General features: G+C 41.3%; 1 pseudogene; it reads right to left on the reverse strand.

Moving 5' to 3' along the window:
• Window positions 1-50: 50 nt before the first annotated feature.
• LOC147444547 (adenosylhomocysteinase 1 pseudogene) lies at window positions 51-19,489 on the reverse strand (annotated as a pseudogene).
• Window positions 19,490-24,712: the final 5,223 nt, after the last annotated feature.

Below are 24,712 nucleotides of genomic sequence, written 5' to 3' on the forward strand. Positions count from 1 at the left end.
ATGGCATAAGGGACAACTAGAGCCTTGTGGTGTCCTAGAAGTAAGCCCATCTATTGGAGTACTGACTTATGGAGAAGTAAGTGCTGGGGTGCGCAGGTGCATGTCTCAAATTCATCAATATCCCTCTGCCAGCACAATGATGCCCGTCTTTCTTTCAGAGAGGATCCAACACAATGATGCCCTCTTGCGAGCACATCGATGTCCGTTTTTGTTTCAGAGAGGATCGAGTGATCAGTTTGAGGCCCCGGGTAAGTCTCCAAACATGCATGTCTATCTCATTGTTGAAATGATCAATGTTGCAGACAGTAGCATTGTTCTTCATCTTTCTCACGTGGCTAGCCATAATAATGTCCTTACTTCTAGTAGTGGTTACAAAAAATCTACTGCCTCGACCACATCCTCTAATGTTAAGACAAGAAGACCCTCCATGAGAGCTTGCAATCTCAGTGATTACTATGCAAGCCTTCATGGTTGTGGCACAACGTTTTCCAACATCACCATAGTCACAAACAACAACAACCTTCCCACCAATCATGACATCTATAGCCCTTAGAGACGATCAGGCAGGCAATGACGACACAACCATAAAGATTGTTGACCTTGCTTTTGGTCATTGAGTCATTTACCTTAATTGCAAGGAGTATTAGAGTTTCATTAGTTTGCATCTGGTAAAGGCCACTGTGCACTTCTGTGATAGTTTCTTCAAAAATACCCACACGTGTGTGCTTCATTTTGTGGTACTTTTTGGGGTCTTTCTTAATGGCATCTTGAATAATTGTGAGAACTATTTGAAACTTCTGGTTCTCAGTGGAGGGATCTGGCACGGTGTCATCCTTGGCATTAGCTTCCTCTACCTTCATGCTCTCATAAATAAGGATTGGCATCACCAACATCATCAACAATCAGATTTGGTCCACCACCAGGACCCTAGTCCAAGGCCCTCTCAGTTCACCAATAGTATTCTTGAAGATTCTCTCCCTTCCAAGTAAAGACAGACAGACTATCGTGAGCAATGGCCACCGCTACAGCTTAGTCTTGAGTAGAGAAGATGTCACTTGTTTCATTTAAAGTTAAAATTTCTAGAGAATATACTGGCTACTCTTAAAATTAAGGGAAAATTACAAAAATACTCCTAAAATTTGTGGAAATTTTGAAAATAACCCTGAAATTTCAAAAATTTCAAATTAAACCTTACATCATTTTGGGATGGATTTGTCCCAATTTTTGCAAAGTGAAATGTTTGATGGAGATCTATCTTTTAGCATTATAGACAAAATTATTAACCTATAAGCTCACAAATAGAGCCATATGCCGTTAGGAAGAGGATGGGGTGTAGGAGGGCCTCTTTATTTTCCATGAGCTTATGGAGGTGATTAACATTTTGACAAATAGGTGTATGCCATGTGTGCAAGAATGGTGGGTGTGTAAGAGATGTGTAAAAGTGATCAAAGGATGCACTTTTTCCTCCAAAAAGGAGGTGGAAAATTTTATGTTTTTTGGCCTTCCATAACTCTCACATATGATCTTTGATTTAAGTGGAGATCATAGATCTGCAATCTATGTGTCAAGGTCTTTCCATAGATATGCTACATGATATGGGTTTACCCGCTAGATTTTAAATTCCATTTTGGAGGGAAACACTGAATTCAAATAAACTAGCCATTTTGTTTGCTTGAATTGAGTTCTACTAAACCCCGAGCGAGTTTTATCTAGCAAAGAAAAAAGTGAGCAAGTCTCTTTAAAAGTTCACAAAGCGAAGGAGCTTCTAAAATTTATTCATACTCAAATGAATGGTCAAGAAAGTAAAAGCACAAGATCAAAATTTAACAAAAGGAATTGTCCCTAGCACTCCACGTTGGCGAGTGGTGCTTGAGACAACTTTGTTTAGATTTTTAAAACTATTAAATAGAAATAGAAAGAGAGTGGTGAAAATGTTTCATTCTTCAATGAATTTATCTTGAGAGATGCTACACACTTATTCTTTCAAAAGAAACATTAAACATTGTAAATATACATATCACCTTCCAATGCACACATTTTGCTGCATACATATTCTATATTATTATCTTTCATGGCACTCATATTTTATTCTTGCAAGGCAATTGAAGTGAGGGATCAATTGTTAACGGTATGTGTGTGTGTGTGTGTGTGTTTTTTTTTTTTGGGGGGGGCGGGGGGGTGTTGTGTGTGCGCGTGTGTGGGTTGGATGATCTTTTAAGAAAGGAAGAGACAAAGAGCAAAGGAAAGAGGGTGGGTAGGACCGTTTCAAGTGTTGAAGACTCTATTTTCTAGACAATAGATACACAACTTGTATAAAAAGAGAGTAAGGAAGCATTAAAAAAACACCACCTAAAATATAATTCTTATAGATGTCTACATCAATATATATATATATATTTTTGGAGGATAGTTGAACTTTGAAATTGAACACGAAAGATGCCACCGAGGTTCGAGCCTGGGTCCTTATTCACCCACACATCCACCTTGACCACTAGCCTATGAATCCATTGGCAATGTCCAATATTGCCTCCTATGATCCATTCTTTTCATGTGTGTGTGTGTGTGTGTGTGTATGAGAGAGAGAGAGAGAGAGAGAGAGAGAGAATTTTTCTACGATATTGTCAAAATAGTTATATGAGTCATAATAGCTTTACCCAAGCTGTGTAATTATTATGTTGCAATATTATAGTTAATGTTGCTCGAACTTTTGGTTCGCTCGAAAATTTTTACTCCATTTTGGAAATCCTCCTTGAATTCAAAATTTGTCCTTTGATTACTTTCTTAATACTAAAGGTTTGACCTCCTTAAACTACCAAATAAAGAGGCCCTCCCAGTCCTTGAGTTCCAAAGGATGGATCATTTTGCTCATAAAAAAATAATTCAAACGAATTTCAAACCAATTTCAAACCAATTTCAATGTACCTTTACACTCACCAATTGTTTTATCAAGAGCCTCAAAATAAGGTATCAAGGAAGGCACACTTCTCGGCTCTCTAGAAATTAAGAAATATTTTGTAGGGATTTTTCTTTGTGTGTGCAAAACTCACAATTGTGAGTGAATTATATTACTCATCCCAAAAAATTACAAATCTTGCCACGCTCGTACCGAGCCATGACATCATCCCCAGACCATAATTACATCGACTATTTGGGGAGCCACCCCTGACAACCCGCCCCCTTACCCTTGACACACAAGGTCACTTATCATGTTCTTTAGAGATCTTCTAAGCATTCCATCTGCTCACAACACGGCACAGTTAATCCTACACCAATCCTCCGAGTTTTTCTTGTGCCCAAGCGTCCATATTATCACGTTGCTTTCATGTATAATTTTTGCGAATCTTGCCACCTCACAATCTCCTTCAAACACATGGCGGTTCCTTGTCTGCCATACATTATGTAAGAAGAAGTACCTGACGGTTTGAGTGCTAATGAGGAGGGAAGGAATACCTAAATTCTTACCTACAACAAATAAACCAGTCTTGAAAAAACCAAATTTCCATGTTCTTTGGACCCACTTGCATATTTCCCTGCGAGGCCGTTGATATTTGGGCATTCCATGAATAGGTGGGCCATATCTTCACTAGCCAACCGGCACCCCAAGCATCGATCTGTCCCAATACCTCTTTCTTGAATCTTCACCCCCGTGGGTAGAGCACCCCAAATTACCTTCCATAGAAATACCTTCATGTGTTGTGGAACCTTTGGCTTCCAGATGTTCTCCATTACTTGCTCCCACCTTTCCTCTGACCATTGTTTTTTCCATATCTTGTTACGAAGGCTAGACAATTTCTTCTTATGCATCATTGTATGATAAATGTATTTAGAATGGGGTTTCCATAAGAGACTGCTTCCGGGACATTTCTAGGCATTCCAGTCAAAGTCCAAATCACAGATTGGCATCACTGCATTGTCAAGCTCTTTCATCACTTTGTTGACTACCCGGACCTCCAAGCTATTCAGTTGGTATTGAGTTACTAGAAGGTCAATGGTTTTCCATCTCTTGCTGTCACTGTCCCAAAAGTGCCCAAGTTGATTCAGACCCTTGTTATTCAGCTTCCTGGCTGTTTCTATCCAGTAGGGATTATGTGGCAGATCTACAACTTTGGAAAGCGAGGGGGACCAATGTAAAATGGAGTTCTTGAAGTATCTAGTTTCTTCTTCCCAATTTAAGACCCCCGTTGCTCTGCTGCATTTCTTTACCAATTCCCCTGAGCCACCCCCCAACCTTAGGGTAGACCATGTCGAGGCTAATAGTTTGTCATGAATCTCTACCCCTCTCCACTTTCCACCTTTCAAGACAAGTTTAGCTACAACTATCATATCACTGATCATGATAGCCCAAGCTTGATCCTGTTTAGCCAAGGAGACAACAAATTTGGTGCAGCAAGCTTCTGCATGGGCCAAAGGGTTGAGAATTCCAAGGCCTCCTTGATTCATCGGCCGAGCGACAGACTCCCAACATGCCCATTTCCATGGCCTAGAGGATTTTGTGTTTTTTTTCCATAAAACCTTTTTATAGGTTTTAAGAACTCTTTCCAGTGACACTTAGCCATTCTAAGAAGAGGGCTAGTGAAGGCAATCTAAGGGAGCATAAAGGCATTAATCACTTTTATCCGGCTTGGGAATGGGAGAAGAGCATACTCCCACCTACTCATTCTTGTTCTGATTTTTTCAAGCACCCAGTGACATCTTTGTTTGTGAGTTACGTGCACCCCGAAGGGGGCCCTAGATGTCTGAAAATATTCCCTTTTGTGACAATCTCCCTTGACCAATCAGAAGGGTCAAATGAGTCATTTTTCGACAGGGAGATCATCCTTGACTTCTCTGTATTACACAAGCACCCCGAAACTACTGAAAATATTTGTACAATCTCTAGAGCTTTCCTAATTACCTGGGGGCACGCCTTCAAGAAGAGGCGAGAATTGTTTGCAAACAGTTTTTGTAGAAGTTGGCTATTTCCTGGTAAATCCAGTCCTTGCAACTCCCCTCGCTCTACACTAGCTTCAAGAATAGTGATTAACGAATGTGATCCTATGGCAAAAAGAATGGGGGCCTGAGGGCATTCCTGCTTAATAGAACTTTTGAACTCAAAAGAGCCTACTATTCTATCGTTAAACAAGAGCTCTGACTGACTACTATGAGCCCCCAATGCACGTACAAGACGACATAGGCGAGGCTCAAAGCCCCTAGCTTCTATGACGGCTTCTATATATGTCCATGTTATTCTATCATAAGCATTATATGGGTCCAACTGTAGCAGAATGACTCTTGATTTGTGTAAGTTGCATATTCAATACCCACCATTAATGCCAAGATGTTATCATAAATGGACCTTCCTTTGATGAACCCGTGTTGATGGGGAGAGATGATCTTGTTTAGTAAGGGGGACTAGTCTGAGGGCTACTGCTGAGGCGGTCTGGGGCGGGCAACAAGAAGAGTGGCCTCCAAGCACTCTTCTAGGCTCCCATGCTGCTCAATTGGGTTGGGGTTGGAAAAAAACAACAGACACACTCACAAACCCGCAACCTAACCCTACACAAATTTGGGGCACCACCTAGTTTTGGATGCGAACTAGGACGCGTAGAGAGAGAGAGAGAGAGAGAGAGAGAGAGAGAGAGAGAGAGAGAGAGAGAGAGAGAGAGAGAGAGAGAGAGAGAGAGAGAGAGAGAGAGAGAGAGAGAGAGGTAGTGCTCGGGCTGCTTTGAAACGTATCGGCAATGATCAAGCAAACACAACTATATATTTAAGAAAGAGAGAGAAAGGGGGAGGGGGTGCTTGTTGCATTAATACCTCCTTACAAATCTGTCATGACAAATCAAAGTGAGATTAGTATTTGTTCAACATAGCTTGCGTAAATTTCACCACAACACATCACAAGAAAATCCACCCCAATCACTGTCTTAAGGCCAGGGGAGTCCTCTCCACCCGGTCGCCCTCTTACAGTATGTGGGATTTATGGCTAGATTGATGACAACACCAGAGACAAGCTATCAAGAACTTAACAAAAAACACCAAGACACTTACACATCATTGTTGTCCATTACTTCACGTTGGAAGGGAGACAAAGTATCCAAGCTTAGTCCAAATCCACCCTCCTTGATTCAGCAAATGTTGGACTTACACTAGTAGGAGAAATGATAGATTTCCTACTCTCAATTGAATGATCACTCTCTCTCTTACAATGGCATAGAGTTCCCTTGATAATCCCCTATTACAACACATGCACATGCATAAGACAATGAGCTTCCACTCAAGAGCTCCTTCTAGAGAGGTTGAGCTTGGCTTCTCAAGCTATAGCATAGTGCTCTTGCTTATGGCTTCCCCTTTTGTGCTAGCTATACCCTCCTTTTATAGCAATTTTGAAGGCTAGGGTTACTCCTCTAACCATGGTTGGGTTAGATTTTCAGCCATTTATCTAATTTCTTTTGCTTGGAATTATCAAGAAGTTGGTGGGGAAAGAGAGAGGAGAGAAATGGAGGTGATAGGACTTTTCATAGTGGGTTAGTGTTAGTAGAGTTAGTATTAATTTACAAATGGAATTGGATATTTACAATGGGAGTATCCATGTAGGATACAAATAAGGAAGAAAAACTCTTAAGAGGTAAGAAAAGGTGGATTTCTTACAAGGTTGATGCTCCAAGTGTCTTGAGTAGGGCCAATTTTGACGCTTGTTGACGGTCCACTAGCTTTGACGGTACATTTTTTCTCCACTCTTGACCTTCCTTGAGAGACAAGGTAATTGAAGCTAAGTAATCAACCACCATGATGCTGTCTTTTAAGAGAAGAGGCTGAATTTTGTGGTTTTTTTGATAGATATGGGTAAATTGGAGGAGGAAAAATGAGACTAGGTGGTCAATTTTGGAATGGAATTGTGTGTGGGAGGTATGAGTTCACCATGGTTTCTCTTATTCTTTAAGGTTGAGGAGAAGGTGAGTAGGGTGCAGAGAGGAGTGGTGAGAGAGGTGGGGATGATGAGTGGAGAAGTCTGTGTGAAAGAGGAAAATGATAAAGTGGAAGAGAGAGTGTGGCTGCATAGCATGGGAAAACTGGGGTCCACTAATAAAATCATAGCTCACAGCTCGTAGCTCAAAAAAATATGAAAACATTTGAGGCAAAAGTTCAGCCCACGAGCTACAACTTTTGTTTGTATCACCTTTTCAAATTCGGAGAGCAAGTGAACTTTAAAAATTAAGCAAAACCGACCGTTTTTTTCCACTGCACAAGGTCCTTGTGGGGTCCTTCTTTGGATGATTCTTTTGAATACCTCCAAGAGTGAGCCCTCCATAGTGCATGTATGCATGCCACCTACCCTTGACCTTATTTGGTAGGTCTATAATTGAAGATATTGTTGAAATTATGATATAAATGAATAGTACAACTAAGAAAATCAAATATTGAGGGGTCTAAAAAATATGTACATGTCAAATATAAATAATATAAGTGGAGAAAAATATAAAGGGGTCAAAAGAAATCTCTCTCATTATGAGGCTACCATAAAAAGATAAATATTTTTGGTGTTCTAATTTTTTAGAAAAAAAAACAAAATAGATGTAGGAAGGGAAAAATCACAATAGTGAAAAAATATACACATAAATAAAACTAGTTTTTTTGGACTTTTGTTGGGGTGGAGTTACACCAAATATAAGAGAAGCTTACATGAAAATATTTCTATATGGAATAAAGACTATGAAAAATGGTAAGGAAAAATTGTGGTAATGGTGAGGCAATGTACAGAGCATAAATAACACACACCTAGGTAGAAATATTTAAATAAATACCAAAATAATTATGAAAAAATCTTTTATTTAGGCCCTATATACAAAGAAATATTTACATACGCATGGGCCATAATATACTTATATTTTTTATATTTTTTATTTTTTTTGGCTCAACTAGCCCAATGACTAGCTAATTGAGGGTTTTTTAAGAAGATATGGGAAAAGTCCCGTGACTCATGCACGCCTATGTACAGTGAAATGGTAGGATAGCCACAGTGTTTGGGTGATTTTGGTAGGGTGAGGTAACTCACTGTGGCAATTACAAAGAGCCGAAAAACGGCTATCATTAGCCCTCCCCCAGGATGATGGTATATTCATGTACCATCATAGAGCATCTTTTCCAAAGAGGGTGCTTCAGAGTCCTTGACGAGATTTTTATTGTTTGGCCCCTCAGAATTTTGGCTAGAGTTACACTCATGCTTCATGTAACAATACTTACATGAGACAGTGGCCTTTTGACAGATCTTTGGTAGAAGGCGACTTAAATAGGGCTTCAAGCGATACCCGTTTACTTTCCTAGAGTGCTCTTTACCATTCAAGTCCATAAGCAGCCTTCTTGACTATGTATGGCCCTTGCCATCTTGTTTCAAATTTGGCATCAAAACGATTATCGAGTCGATTGTCATACCTTAGCACAAGATCTCCTTCATTGATGCCTTTGTCCTTCAGTTTCTTGTCAAGCTTCTCCTTTGTCTGTGTGGCTTTCCTCTTATAGCACTCGTATGCTACTTCTCTTTTCCACTCAAGCTCAGCTAAGGTAAGAAGTTGATCCATCCATGCTTCTTGATCATCTTGTGCTGATTTTCCATGAAGTCGCATTGTTGGAATGTTTAGCTCAATTGGCTGTAAAGCCTCTTGACCATAGACCAAGTGAAATGGTGTGAACTCCGTGGCTTCCCTATATGTGGTTCGATACGCCCACAAGGCACCATCCAAGAAGTCATCCCACAACTTTGTCTTGTTTGTCACCATGTTTCTAATGATGCCTGCAATGACACCATTAGCTTTTTCTACCAAACCATTTGATTGGGGATAGTAGGGTGTACTGTGATGATGTAGAATGTGAAGTTCTTCACAGACTTCTGTGAGCAAGCCCTTTCTAAACCCTGGACCATTATCAGAAACAATCTCCAAAGGTGTGCCAAATCTACAACAAATGTGAGTGTAGAAAAATTTGCTCACTGTCCTCTCATTTACCTTTGCCACACTTTGTGCTTCCACCCACCTAGTCATATAGTCTACAGCCACTAGAATGTAGACTTTACCATTTTTTGTCCTAGGCAAAGGACGCATAGCATCAATGCCCCACTTTTCAAACGGTCCATTTGCAAGCACGATTTGCCTTGGACCATAAACCAATCTTCTATTCCCATTTACCTGACAATTGTGACAACTTTTACACCAATGTTGGACATCCACATGCAGACTTGGCCAAACATACCCGGCAAGCAAAATCTTCTTCACAGTTAATTCTTGGGCAAAATGACCACCACATGCTTCTTCATGCAAACCTTTTAGAATGGCTGGAATTTCCTCAATAGTTGGTACTCTTCTGCATACTTGATCCCTCCCTCTTTGATAGAGGGAGCCTTCTAGGAAGAGATATGCGCTTGCCTTCTTCATGAGTCTCCTCTTCTGAGCCTTCGTGAAGTCTTGTGGAAACTCGCCCTCCAAAATGTAGCTAATAATGGGAGTCAATGACTCCAATCCCTGGTATCTCGGTTGCTTGACAGTTGCTGCCACCATGATGACCTGCACTTCTTTCTCAACACATGTAACTACTTGCTGTGCAAGTAAATCGGCATCTTCATTCTGTTTCCTAGGAATATGATATAGTTGCACTTCTTCAAATTGATTAAACAATCTACGAATGACATGAACTTTTGTCCGTAAGCTTTCATTCTTGCATGCCCAAATACCTAAAATCTGTTTAACAATGAGAAGTGCATCTCCCTTTACCATGAGGCGTTGTATCCCTTGGCCAATGCACATCTTCAAACCATGAATTAGTGTGTCGTATTCTGCTTCATTGTTGCTAGCTGAACTTGGTAGATTGAACTTCTCTTTCATGACCACCTCTCCACTTGGGTTGAGTCACACTAGCCCTCCCCCTGCTTTCCCTGTGGCTCGACGGAAAGCTCCATCAAAGAACAAGGTAAAAGCATTAGGAATACTTTTTGGTGGTGGTACTGGTAGGGTCTTTACTTGAGGCACCTTAATTTCCTTCTCATGTACCCTATAAGTGAGAATCCCTGCCAATTGTGCACGCACACTATCTTCTACCTTGAAAGAGTATTGAAACTCTTGCAACTCCATAATCCACTTTGAGATCCTAGTACTAAGATTCATTTGAGATGACACTCAAGGGAACAAATTCTCTGCGGTGAGGATTACAAAAGGTTTTGGGAGCAAGTAGGATCTAAACTTTCTCACCGCAAACATGAGAGAAATCATCATGAGTTCTGCTTCTGTGTAGTCTCTCTCCAAAGCATTCATGACCCTACTAGCAAAGTAGATGGGTCGCATCCTTGTACTGTGGGGATCTTGTTGTAGCAACACGACACGAATTGTTTCCCTTCCAACACTAGAGCTAACAAAGAATGTGTACTCCCAACAGGAGGCATGAGTGTTGGTAGCTCTGACAAAATGACTTTAATGTTACAAAAATACTCTTCAAGCTCATCAGACCATGCAAATTCTACTTATTGTGTCAACTTTTGCAAAGGATGAAGAAACTCCGAGGCTAAGTGAATGAAGCGTGACATATACTTCACCTTTTGAATGAAAGAGATGACCTCCTTAAGGCTCTTCGATGATGGGAGCTCAATAAGAGCCTTTCCCTTTGAAGGATCCACCTCAATGCCTTTATAGGAAACCTTGTGACCGAGCAAGATCACTTCATCCTCACCTATGTGGCACTTGTCAGGGTTGAGTTGACCTCCCATGTCGTAGAGCTTCTTTAAACCTTCTTCTACCCTTTGTAGATGCAATGATTTTGAGCTGTAAATGCAGAAATCATCAATGAACACCCTAATTGACTTTCCAAAGAATTCTTGAAACACCATGTTCATGAAACGTTGGAATGTTGCAAGAGTATTTGTCAGACCAAATGGCATGACTCTAAAAGCATAACAACCCCAAGGAGTGATAAAGGTTGTTTTCAATTGATCCTCCAATGCGATACCTATTTGAAAGTAACCCGAGTAGCCATCACACACAGTGTACTTCTCATGACCAGCTACTTCATTTAGTATCTCATCCTGAAATGGGAGGGGAAAGTGATCTCTTTTTGTTGCCTCATTAAGTGGATGATAATCCACACACACACCCTCCACTTGCCGTTTTTCTTAGGAGTGACAACAACGGGAGAGACCCACTCTGAATTCTCCACTGGATAAATGAAACCTGATGCTAGAAGCTTTCTTACCTCCTTGAGTAGAGCCTGCTCCTTAATGACTCCTAGCCTTCGTAGCTTTTGAGCATTAGGTGTGGCCTCTGGCTTCAACTCAATCTTGTGTTGAACAACATCTACTTCACGCACATCGGTGTAGTCTTTAGCAAAAAGCCTCGGAAATTTCCTTAGCACACATTTGAACTCCTCTCTTTCATCCTTTGTAAGTGTTGTAGACAACATACCTTCTAACATTCCTTCATCTTCCACCTTTTGGTTCTCTTGGGAACCTACCTCTTCCAAACCTCGACAAGAGGTCTCTTGGTTGCTTGGCTTAACCCTTACCCCCATGACTTCGATGGAAGACTCCTCTTCAGTAATGCTGCTGCTACTTTCTTCTTCTGAAGTGCTATCGGTCCAACCTTCTTCCGTCTCACTTTGAGATGATTCTTCATGGAGCTCCTCTTGGCGTTGCTCCTTCATGTCAAAGACAACCTTCTTATGATTGTCATTCCTGCAAATTAATTTCCCACTCTCCCAATCATGCAAAGCTCGCATTTTCATTAGCCATGGTCTTCCTAGGATAAATGGATAACCACTTCCCTTGGTCGACATAACATAAAAATCCACTGCCTTCTTAATGCCAAAGGCCTCCACAAAAACATTTTTACAAATGCCTACGCACCTAGCCTTGCTATCGTTTGCCATTTTCACTTTGATTTCAGGTGTCTCATGGATGTGCATGCCTAGTCTTTGCATGAGCCCTTCTGTCATGATGCAAATTTGTGCACCCCCATCCACTAGACCTTTCCTAACCAATCTTCCTTTTATGTAACAATCTAGCACAGGTGTAATATCCTCGTTCATTTCAGCATGTGCAATTTTTACAACAAGAAAACTCTCTTTTACCTTTCTCCTAGTGCTAACTGCCTTTGTTAAATCCCTCCTAACTTGTGGGCATAATGCAAGAAACTGAGGCCATGAGATATCAGGACCCTTACCTCGCATGTCTTCCAACAGGTTGTATGGAGCCATACCATGTCCAAGAGGGAAGTCTTGGAGATTGATACGACGTCGAGTCCTCTTAGCTTCCTTGGTCTCCTTTGCCTTCTTGCCTTGTCCATGGTCACTCTGTGATGGGGCACCCTCTTTCTCTTTACCTTTTCCTCGGCCACGCTTAATGCCATTTGCTTCCATGTCAACCTCATTTGAGTTTGTCACCTCTACCACATGCACATTTGGATCTGGCAAAGGTGGAACTCCTTCTACCCCTTGTGGAGGTGGTCTTGGTCCATTTGGTCTTTGTAGAAGCCTTGGTTGTTGACCAGTTGCTTCTCCTACATTCATCACTGGGTAATTCAAGTTAGGTCTCCCTGGCTCTCCACGGGGCCAAGGACAATTATACATCCCATGTCCAGACTCTCCGCAATTCCAACATTGCAAGACTCTCCTAGTTCGTGGCTCTCTCTCTTCTGACTTCTTTGCTTGTCCCTTTGGACCTACAGCTTGTGCAAGGTGAATTGACAGGCTGCTTAAAGATTCATTTAACTTCTCAATCACTTCAGCCGTTACCTCAGGAAGCTCCCTAGATGTTGATGCTTGTGACTTACCTTTGGGTCTAAGACCTTCTATTGGAACCTCTCCCCTTAAGCACTTGAGTTTCCTATACTTCTCAACAGCCCTAGTTTCCGCTGCATCAAAAGTAGCAGGTGCACCCGCCTCAACTTTTACCTTGAGGTCAGGAAAGAGTCCCGCTATGAACCTCTCCTTCTTTAAAAATTCTGCACCATCACCAGGGTTAGCAACATTTCGTATCCATAGAGCCCAAAGACGTAGAAACTCTTGCTTGTACAAGTAGTAGTCATCTAAGTCTTTTTGCTTATGAGAAACAATGTCTTGCCATAGTTTTTGAGTGTTTTGGGGATCAAAGAAGTATCTCTTAAAACGATTCAAAACTTCTGTGTAATTCCCCTTAACTTCCTCAGGCAAAGAGTCAAACCAAGTACTAGCATCTTTCCTAAGGACCACCTCAAACATTTCTACACGTTCTTGATCGGTTACTATCCTCTTGATACGGCAAGACATCTTGAAATTTACTAAAAATAATTCTGCATCCTCTCCAGGCTCTCCAAAGAAAAGAGGATATCCACACATTTGGCATTGGCTCTCCATTATTATGAAAGATTACAACACGAGTTACAATAAGGGATACAATAGAGATTTAGAACCACTCGCCTGCAAATGAAGAAGTAAGAAAATACCACTCTAGGTTTTCTTCTTCAGCTATCCAAGCTTCAATGAGGTCTCGATTTGTTTGATCAAAACAAAAAGGTAGACTATTGATGAGCTCTAAGAAGGGTTGAAATTCTTCAAAGCTAAGGCGATAAACAAAAATCTCTAGAACTTCATTTTCTGGATCCAAAAGAGCAACCACGTCCCAAGTGATAAATTGCACTTGTTCTACAATTCCCAACGCACAAGCGGTTTGTATAAAAACTAGATCTTCATGCTCGTGGAAGGCCGTGAGAAAGTAGCAATTGACTAGGAGCTCCTTTCCTTCGAGTTCCACACAGTCGGAGTGAGGCAACCTTCTCACAATTTCATAAAGAACATCCTCATCAAGTCCAATCAAGTTTGCAAGATTTAAAGACTCCACTTGTGCTACAAAATTCCTGGACAAAAACTCCTTAGGATTATGGTTAAATCATTCAAAAGCATAAAGAGATTTACAATGTCTCTATGAACAAAGTGTCATAGAAAGTAGAGAAGGATGAGAATTTATACAAATTTGCAATCTTCTCTATGCTCTCTTTATTAAGACAAGCTCTGAATAGCTCCCTATCTCCTTTGTTGAAAGCGAAAGGAAGACTATTAATAAGACGCAAATGAGGGAAAAATTCACGAAATGTGAGTCTATGAAGCATGAACTCTGGCCGCAAGTTTCCTGAAGAGTCTTCCTCAATGGTGAAATGCACTCGCCAAAAGCCAAATTTCACTCTATTTACCAATCTTAGGGCACACACTAGTTGGATGAATGCGCGGTCTTCCTTAGTGCCCAACAACAAGAGGAAAATGGAATCCCTGCACGCGTAGGACCTTCCGTCTTAACTTCACCACCCTCTTGTTATGAGGGAGATGCCTTACTACTTGCTCCTGCAACTCAATTGGTAATAGAGCTAGATCTCTAAGGATTGAACTTTCACTGCACACACACTCTCAGTTAGAACAAATGATCGTTTTTTTGTTTCTTGTAACAACTTGGACAAAGAAAAAACAAACATACACACTATTTTGCCAGGCTGCACTTCATTTTAAAATAAAATGAACACATGTACATCAAAAGAAGTGTGGTAGTTGATGAGAGGTAGAATGACAGGGTTTGGTGATGCAAGAATTTCTCCTACTCTTTTGGCACCAAACATGAACACCATACGTTGTTGAAAATGGATTTTCTTACTAATTGCAATGTTTATTCTAATGTGTGGAGTGAAATGGAAGGGGAAAACCTCTATTCCTGGGCCATTATCCATGGTCTATGCATGACCTAATGCTTAAAACAAAACAAAAATATAGACGTCCAAACTAAGGTCGTACCTAATGAGAGGCAAAATAAAAGGATTTACTGAAGCGTTTATCTCGGCCAACCTAAGAGGACCTAAAATTCTACGAATGACACGTTGAAATTGCAACTTAGTACTAACAATTATGTGTACCTTTTGCCTTGCAATGGGAATGAAGGGATCATACAAATTTTCATGATTCATGCAAACTACTTGACTATGCTAAAGGTTGATTCTACACAAAAATACACAAGCCGTCCTCCGTGGGGGCACCAATTTGAGGCGGTCTGGGGCGGGCAACAAGAAGAGTGGCCTCCAAGCACTCTTCTAGGCTCCCATGCTGCTCAATTGGGTTGGGGTTGGAAAAAAACAACAGACACACACACAAACCCGCAACCTAACCCTACACAAATTTGGGGCACCACCTAGTTTTGGATGCGAACTAGGATGCGTAGAGAGAGAGAGAGAGAGAGAGAGAGAGAGAGAGAGAGAGAGAGAGAGAGAGAGAGAGAGAGAGAGAGAGAGAGAGAGAGAGAGAGAGAGAGAGGTAGTGCTCGGGCTGCTTTGAAACGTATCGGCAATGATCAAGCAAACACAACTATATATTTAAGAAAGAGAGAGAAAGGGGGAGGGGGTGCTTGTTGCATTAATACCTCCTTACAAATCTGTCATGACAAATCAAAGTGAGATTAGTATTTGTTCAACATAGCTTGCGTGAATTTCACCACAACACATCACAAGAAAATCCACCCCAATCACTGTCTTAAGGCCAGGGGAGTCCTCTCCACCCTGTCGCCCTCTTACAGTATGTGGGATTTATGGCTAGATTGATGACAACACCAAAGACAAGCTATCAAGAACTTAACAAAAAACACCAAGACACTTACACATCATTGTTGTCCATTACTTCACGTTGGAAGGGAGACAAAGTATCCAAGCTTAGTCCAAATCCACCCTCCTTGATTCAGCAAATGTTGGACTTACACTAGTAGGAGAAATGATAGATTTCCTACTCTCAATTGAATGATCACTCTCTCTCTTACAATGGCATAGAGTTCCCTTGATAATCCCCTATTACAACACATGCACATGCATAAGACAATGAGCTTCCACTCAAGAGCTCCTTCTAGAGAGGTTGAGCTTGGCTTCTCAAGCTATAGCATAGTGCTCTTGCTTATGGCTTCCCCTTTTGTGCTAGCTACACCCTCCTTTTATAGCAATTTTGAAGGCTAGGGTTACTCCTCTAACCATGGTTGGGTTAGATTTTCAGCCATTTATCTAATTTCTTTTGCTTGGAATTATCAAGAAGTTGGTGGGGAAAGAGAGAGGAGAGAAATGGAGGTGATAGGACTTTTCATAGTGGGTTAGTGTTAGTAGAGTTAGTATTAATTTACAAATGGAATTGGATATTTACAATGGGAGTATCCATGTAGGATACAAATAAGGAAGAAAAACTCTTAAGAGGTAAGAAAAGGTGGATTTCTTACAAGGTTGATGCTCCAAGTGTCTTGAGTAGGGCCAATTTTGACGCTTGTTGACGGTCCACTAGCATAGCATGGGAAAACTGGGGTCCACTAATAAAATCATAGCTCACAGCTCGTAGCTCAAAAAAATATGAAAAAATTTGAGGCAAAAGTTCAGCCCACGAGCTACAACTTTTGTTTGTATCACCTTTTCAAATTCGGAGAGCAAGTGAACTTTAAAAATTAAGCAAAACCGATCGTTTTTTTCCACTGCACAAGGTCCTTGTGGGGTCCTTCTTTGGATGATTCTTTTGAATACCTCCAAGAGTGAGCCCTCCATAGTGCATGTATGCATGCCACCTACCCTTGAACTTATTTGGTAGGTCTATAATTGAAGATATTGTTGAGATTATGATATAAGTGAATAGTACAACTAAGAAAATCAAATATTGAGGGGTCTAAAAAATATGTACATGTCAAATATAAATAATATAAGTGGAGAAAAATATAAAGGGGTCAAAAGAAATCTCTCTCATTATGAGGCTACCATAAAAAGATAAATATTTTTGGTGTTCTAATTTTTTAGAAAAAAAAACAAAATAGATGTAGGAAGGGAAAAATCACAATAGTGAAAAAATATACACATAAATAAAACTAGTTTTTTTGGACTTTTGTTGGGGTGGAGTTACACCAAATATAAGAGAAGCTTACATGAAAATATTTCTATATGGAATAAAGACTATGAAAAATGGTAAGGAAAAATTGTGGTAATGGTGAGGCAATGTACAGAGCATAAATAACACACACCTAGGTAGAAATATTTAAATAAATACCAAAATAATTATGAAAAAATCTTTTATTTAGGCCCTATATACAAAGAAATATTTACATACACATGGGCCATAATATACTTATATTTTTTATATTGTTTATATTTTTTGGCTCAACTAGCCCAATGACTAACTAATTGAGGGTTTTTTAAGAAGATATGGGAAAAGTCCCGTGACTCACGCACGCCTATGTACAGTGAAATGGTAGGGATAGCCACAGTGTTTGGGTGATTTTGATAGGGTGAGGTAACTCACTGTGGAAATTACAAAGAGCCGAAAAACGGCTATCACTGCCTTGGCAATAATTTTGTAGGCCACTGACATCATTGTTATAGGGCACCAATGTTTCAGTTGATAACAACAAAACTATTTGGGGATGGGCTTGATAAGCCCTCTCTTTACACTTATCTCCAACGACCCTTCGACAATGGCTTTGTTGGCCAACCTGACCTTGAGATCATCCCAAAATTCTCTAAAGAATTCCACCGTCATCCCATCCCAACCAGCAGACTTTTCCTTGCCAAGGGCTTGCAATGCTAGTGCACGTTCGTCTTTCGAAAATGCCCTTTCCAAGCTATTAGCTTCTCACTCGGGAATCTTCTTCTTGACACTCTGAAGTAAGGTCCCTCTGGCTTCATCCACTTCTTGGGACTGGATCTCTGGCGATCCAATGATTTGGCTAAGATAGTTCAACATCAGACCAACCATCTCATCTTGGTTATGAATTGTTGTCCCTTTCTCATCCAAGAGCAATCGGACGTGGCCCACGCTCTTCTCGAATTTAAAAGACCTAAAAAACTAAGCTTGATTGGAGGCTTTTGGTTGTAGGAAAGTCTCCCTAGAGAGAAGCCTTGCCTTTCTAATATCTTCCAGCTGCTCATTAGCAAGTTTAGATTTGGCTTCAAGCCATTTCTTGTGCTCACCCTCAGTAGCAAGCCCATTAGCTTTTTGGAGGTAAGGAGTTGTACCTCAGCTGTAGGATGCAGAAGGTGCACCTCCCTAGCTTTTTTTAACCGGGGGCCCGAGGTTTCGATTGCTTTCTAAATGCCTCAAGGAAATAGGTTCCACACATTGTGCTTGTTGAGATTGACATCTTTTCTGAGCTTACCCAGTGTTTTCTTGGCTAGATTCTCGAAAAGAGGGTCTTCGAAAAGGTGTGCCCCTGTTGCTAGTAAATTTCTCCCACCTCTTGGGGTCTGGTCCTCCCCTTTATTCTTCTAAAAATGTATATTCAAAGTATGTGACCCGAAAGGCTTTTTGTCGGGACTACCGTTATCTCCGTCAACGACAATAACTAGTCAGCTTGGTGTGAGGAATAACATTTGTCCAGCCTAGAGGTAGTGCGGGCATATTGGAGACTTGTGTAGGTGAAACTAGGTGTGCTGTTCAATGGGCCGACTTCCCATAAGTCAATCATCACCCATTTTTTTCACAAACTTCCATTTAGTTCATTCCGAGCTAGCCAACATACTAGAGGATCTTGTTCTGTCCTTGTTCTTTTCTACCATGTTGAAGTCGCCAACCAACAACCACTCTCCTTCAATAGGAGTATCCCTAAGATGCATCCATAATTTAGCTCTATCTTTTGCATTGCAAGGGCCATACACATTCACAATGGTGAAGGGATGCCCTTCCCATTTGATTCTAATCCCCAGGATTCCGCAGGATGGGTGGCTTAGAACCAACTTCAGCTCCAATTCCCTGTCCGCAATGCTGAGGACGCCACTGAAACTATTACTTCCTTCCCCATAAAATAGTTTCTTTCCTAGAGCCTGCTTTCTCTTGCTATGAGCATCCAAGTGGTGTTTCTGGATGGCCCAGCAATTGACTGCCTTATCCTTTTTTATTTCCTCCCAGAAAAGGGTACTTTTCTTACGGGGTTTCAACCCCTTTACGTTCCAAGATTGGATAGTGAGAGACTCCATCAGTTAATGAGGGGTTCATTGGGATAGAGGAACAAATTCTTTTGCATCCAGTTCATGCCCTCAACCCTCTCCTTGGTTCGAGGAGATTCTGAGGGTTCCAAGTCAGGAGACTTCTTTCCATGCAGTGCTGCAAATGGATTGTGTAGTGGGACAATGTATCCCCCTCCTTTCACCTCAAGTGTTCTCACGACTTCAAGCACTTTGGAGTCTCTTGCCACTGCCTTCACCCTTTTGGCTCTTTGCAGATCAAGGACTTGCACAACCATCCTTGTTATTATCATCATAAATTTTGGGGTAGCTACGGGAGGAATCATCACATTATTATTGCATGAGCCTTCGAAAATTTGTTATATGGGAATTTATTTCTCCACAATCTTTTCCTGCATCTTTATATCCATTTTGTCACATACCATATCTTCTTTATCATTCCCTGCATTTCCCCCTTCATTACTGCCTCCTTGCTTCTCCAACCCTTCCATCGGGGTTTCCTTTTCACTGGGGACCTGTGCTGTTGGAGCTGCAGTAGCATTAGCCTTCATGGGGAAATCCTTGGCGAAGTGTCCAAAGTTGTTGCATTCAAAACATGCTCCAAAGTATGTCCCAAAGTTTAGCGGAATAGTAACAAGCCCAACTCCAACATTGATTACCATGCTCTTAGGTGGTGTTTTAGAAACATTCCAGCCTATACAAACCCTGTTTGAAGTTCTGCCAAGCCTCTCTTGCTAGGTATGAATAAGGGGGTGCCCAATTGACTGGCAAGCATCCTGAGGTTTTTCCACAACCAGCTAGGCAGTCCCACAAACGCAACCCAGACTGGATGAAACCCTTGAAGAGATTCAACTGAGTCAAACACTGGCTCCCAAGGCACCACACAAACCATAGTCCTATTCAATACAAGGGGCCCTTTGTCAAGGATATTTTCCACGTCGGAGGCCTCCTTGAATCTCATTGAACAAAAACCTTTAGCTAGGTAGAAAGTACTTTCAACTGATCCTCCATGTCCAAGGATTTGCGGGCCCTAAAGCCATTGAATCATCTCAAACCTGTTTGGGATTCTTCCACTGAACCCAAATACAAGTGTTAGCTTAACTTGCTTGGCTAACTGTTTTTTGATAAGTGTTGGTTTAATCTCTATAGTACTAGCCTCGGAAACCTCTACCTGCTGTGGAAAGGACTTTTTCAAAGCAGAAAAGGCCCGATCTACCAACCCGTCTTCAACCAGCCCACTCCAATCTACTTGGAGCAAGCTCTTTTGTTGTTAGGGCCAGACTCAATCATTTTTTGATTTTCTTGAGATCTTGATCAAGTCTAGCTCTTGCATTCTATAGTTTTTCAATATCTCCATCACTCGACAACCCTTCTGATGAACATTTTCCATAGTCCTTAGAGTCGGGCCCTTGAGTATGCTAGCAAACGAAATACCTGGCCTGCAAGCTACAGATACACTTGTCACCTTATTTACATTTGTACAGATGGAACCTTGAGGAACCCCGAATTTGAGGGTTTTTACCTCGAATTTAAACCCTTGAGCTGTGCCCATTTTTTCTCTTGTCTCCTCAGAGGAAACTTTTTCAGTCGAAACAGCGTTGTCCTTTTTCGTGGTTGGAGCCCTTGGGGAATTGGGACTCGACATTTCCGCATCATACAACGGTCTCAATACCGAGCCATCTCCTTCTTCCATTGGCACGACTAACTCCTTTTCATGTATTTTTCCAACCCCGCTAACATATGTGAGAAATTGACAACATCTTCATCGATGACCAGAGTGTCGAGTTCCATTACCAAGTACCGCAGGACTACTAAGTGCCAAGAGGACGAATTTTGTTTTTGATTTTTTGTTTTTGTTTGTTTGATTGTTTGTGTTTTTTTTTCTTTTTTTCCCCCTAAAGCTTTGGTGCTTAGTGCTTCCTTCCTTTTTTAACTAAGTTCTTCTCTGTCTGGCGGTCAATCGCGATCGATGCACATCCAAAGGATTGTGAACCTTGACCACAAGCAAGAAGAACGCAATGTCAAGCCTTGTAGCACACCCACCGGATCTCAGACCTCACGTAATGAGCAGGACGTTCCAGCTTCCCCTCCAAATAGCATTATGTTGTGGAGAACTGCTGGAAGATAACTGCTGGATCTTCTAGCTTGTACTTGATGCGTGTTTGTCTCTCAAAGCTCTTGAATTTGATGTTGAGGATCTTGCACCACTGATCCCAAGGTTAGAGGTTGCTCTACTTGAAGTTGAGCATTACTCTCGCTAATTTCTTGTAATTGAGCTTGGATGTTTTGCAATGTGTTGATGACACCTTCCATCGTTGATTCCATGATGGTTTGGAAAGATTAAGAGATGGGAGTCTTGCTAAACTTTTATGAGCACATCTCAAGCCAGAAGGGAGCGAGAGAAGAGGCGCTCACAATATACAAGAGCTTGGGACTTGATTATAAAGATTACAAGACTTGATACTTGATAAAGAATATTAATCTTGGTTACAAGACTTAATACTTGATTAAGAGGACTTGATACAAGACTTGGATTACAAGACTCAAGTACAAGACAAGGATTGATTGCAAGGACAAGACTTGAACATAAGACAAGAACTAGGTGATGGCTTACCTCACAGGAGCATCACAAATGGTTTTAGTAAGACTGAAGGACTTGTAGCCCAAGACCCCTATTTATACTAGTGTTTCAAGAGGTTAGAACTTTCTAGGTTCTTCTTGAGGATATTTGTAACATAATTAAGCTAATAACATTGAGTGTAGTGAAAATAGATTAGCCATAGTGAGAATTTCATTAAGAAGATTCCTAATGAAGATAGAGGGAGTGCTAGGTTGGAGATAGCAAACATTTACACATTCCTAATTAACATGGAATGAGCAATAACTTGCAAAAGAGAGAGAAATAGAGAAATTGACATTGAGGATAGAATTTACTTGGAGCTGATCCCCCCTCCAGTAGGATTTTATATCATAGGTTCTCCCATGAAGAGAGACTTGGTACAATACAATCTTTATGTTCCTTAAGACCTCTTTGGTTCCATGAAGATGGAAAGCTTCATGCACCATTATTATTCTTGACAATGTCAATTAATCTACTTGCAAGAACTTGTCCCCGGCCTCAATCCCAAGACCACAAACATGATCAAAGGTGGAGAGAGCTACCAAGGAGTGAGGAAGATGAAGAGAAGAAGATGTATCTCTATGATAAAGAAGTAGTCTCCTCACATATAATCACTCTTAGAGCATAGATTAGCGTTGGTGGTCCGAGCTAGAAAGTGGTCTATGCCAAGCAAAGGGTGCATGCGGGTGCAATGCAAAAGACTAGGGCTGGTATCAAGGTCCTGACAGCCAAAGGATAGAGAAAATGTATGTCTAAAGCAATTTTTTAAGGCCTAAAGAGCTAGATAAGCCCGGATAGGATAGCAGGTGAAGGTGTCCAAAGTGTCGAATCAGTAATTGAGAATGTTGTGTTCAATGTGCTCTAGAAGCTAGTCCAAACGGCTTGTCAAACGGTGTTATGGAATTGATATTTTACTTTTATTGCAGCTGACAGGTGGAAAAGGCTTGACCGAGTTAGGCTATTGCAAAAGGAAATTACATTTTATGTATATTTATGCAAGTGCTCTTTTATGAGTTTTGGCCATTTATGACCGGCCGGCTAGTTTGTACTCAATTTGACAATTTAAGAAATCTATAAATGAAATACGTGCAAAAGGGAAATGGTCATTCTTGCACGGGGGGATGATTGCACCCAGTGTTTGCGTTGTTCTTCTCTCCTCTTCCCTCTTCTCTCTCGCCGTGCCGGCGTAGCACTCTGCTCTAGGAGGTGTGCCTGCACGCGCACCTCTTTTATCCTCTCGGGGGGATGATTGCGCCCAGTGTTTGCGTTGTTCTTCTCTCCTCTGCCCTCTTCTCTCTCGCCGTGCCAGCGTAGCACTCCGCTCTAGGAGGTGCGCCTACACGCACTCTTTTATCCTCTTGCGCTATCAATCTCTCTCTTTGTTCGCGTACGGATTCGATTCGGCGCTATGGGATTCGTCAGGTATGGGGATTTGCCGATTTATGTGTTATATTGTGTTATCTTGGATGATTTGCAGGCCAGCCACGCCTCCGTTTGTAGCAGTGGTAACAGAGCCGTGGATATGCTCTTGAACTCACAATAATCATAGCTATGGAGATGATCGATATTAGAGATGAGTCATGCTTACCTTAAACTTAATTATTGTTTGAAGTTATATGTAGGTGATTATCTTCAATGTTTTTAAGACTGTAAATGCACTTGGATTGTTTAGTACGTATAATTTCTCATCATTCAATACAAATCTTCTTCATGATTGTAAATTACCACATGATTAGTATGATTAAGGATCTAATTATGATAAATTGGAGAATAATAATCAATAATAGCGACTCTTGCGAGTGCTCTTGTATATTAAGGAGAAATCATTTATATCAACGCAGATCTAGCTCCCAAGGAATAGGAAAAATTCTTGATGGCTTTCATAGATCTATCTGACGAGGCTTCAATCTCGAGGCTCAAGATCTACTACAGTAGGGTGTGCTGAATGAGAAGAAAGAGTGTTAATATAATCAAGGAAGATGAATCTTCAACTTGCGACTTCTCCTTCGAGGATGTTGTCCCAAAAAAAAAAGAAAAAAAAAAGAGAAGAAGATGGTGAGCCTTTGCTACTATCATCAGATGGCCGTGCTCATTGACTTGCACAAATTGCAGTCCGACATGCATCGGACAACAGCATCGTCAGCAAAATTTCTACAGCCAACCAATCGACGTCTCTCTCGCTCTCTGTGCCAACCATAATTTTCCACCCCCCTCACACTCGTCACCCGCCACCGCAACTACGTCTTCAACTACCCCAGCCGCCAACCATCCACTCCCTCACTAAAACTAGTGCTTGCAAATCACAGGTACTCGCAGCCTCCCAAGGCTCAGTGACTAAGAAATTGCATGATTTTCTCTCTCTCAATCTCTCACTCTCTCTCTCAGGAACCAACCAACCATGCATACAATATCTCACCCCCACCAACCAGAACACAAACTTTTGAGCCGTCTTTCTTTTTATCTCTGCCTCTTGTTGTTGCAGAACGCGTATGCACACACCATCAGTGTAAACGGCCAAAACGCATGCGAGAGGAGACGTGGTCTACAATAATATCTCTGTGCTACAATATTGTGGGGCATCCAACTGCATGCAGACGGAGACCACCCAGTTGGGTTGCTCTTTTTTATTTTATTTTTATTTTCTTTCTTGACTTGCTCGCCAAGTCATTGTCTCTCTATGGTGGTATACAAACCACAACCACCTTCATACAGAACTGGCCACATTCTCTCTTTCTCCTCACCGCCAGAGAAAAACGGTGCTCTCTCTTTCTCTGGTTCTGTTCAACCGCCATCTCTCTCTCTCTCTCTCTTGCGGTGATGAACTCTCTCTCTCTCTCTCTCTCTCTCTCTCTCTCTCTCTCTCTCTCTCTCTCTCTCTCTCTCTCTCTCTCTCGTAGTCCCTTGTGCACGTTTTCTCTTCCCCACGTGAGGTGCATGGAAATCAGTCCAACAAAATCTCTCTGAAGTCTTTCAGTGACTTGACCTCAATTATCTCTCTCTCTCTCTCTCTCTCTCTCTCTCTCTCTCTCTCTCTCTCACCCTGAGCTCTTGCTCAATCTCTCATGTGCAATTGATAGAACTCGTCTTCTTTGTCAGTCAGCATTGGCATACATGAGCGCCATCAGTTTTGATGGCTGCAGGGATTTCGAGGACA

This window comes from Adiantum capillus-veneris, chromosome 13, assembly GCF_014529385.1.
Source record: "Adiantum capillus-veneris isolate H3 chromosome 13, ASM1452938v2, whole genome shotgun sequence".
Taxonomy (NCBI): domain Eukaryota; kingdom Viridiplantae; phylum Streptophyta; class Polypodiopsida; order Polypodiales; family Pteridaceae; genus Adiantum; species Adiantum capillus-veneris.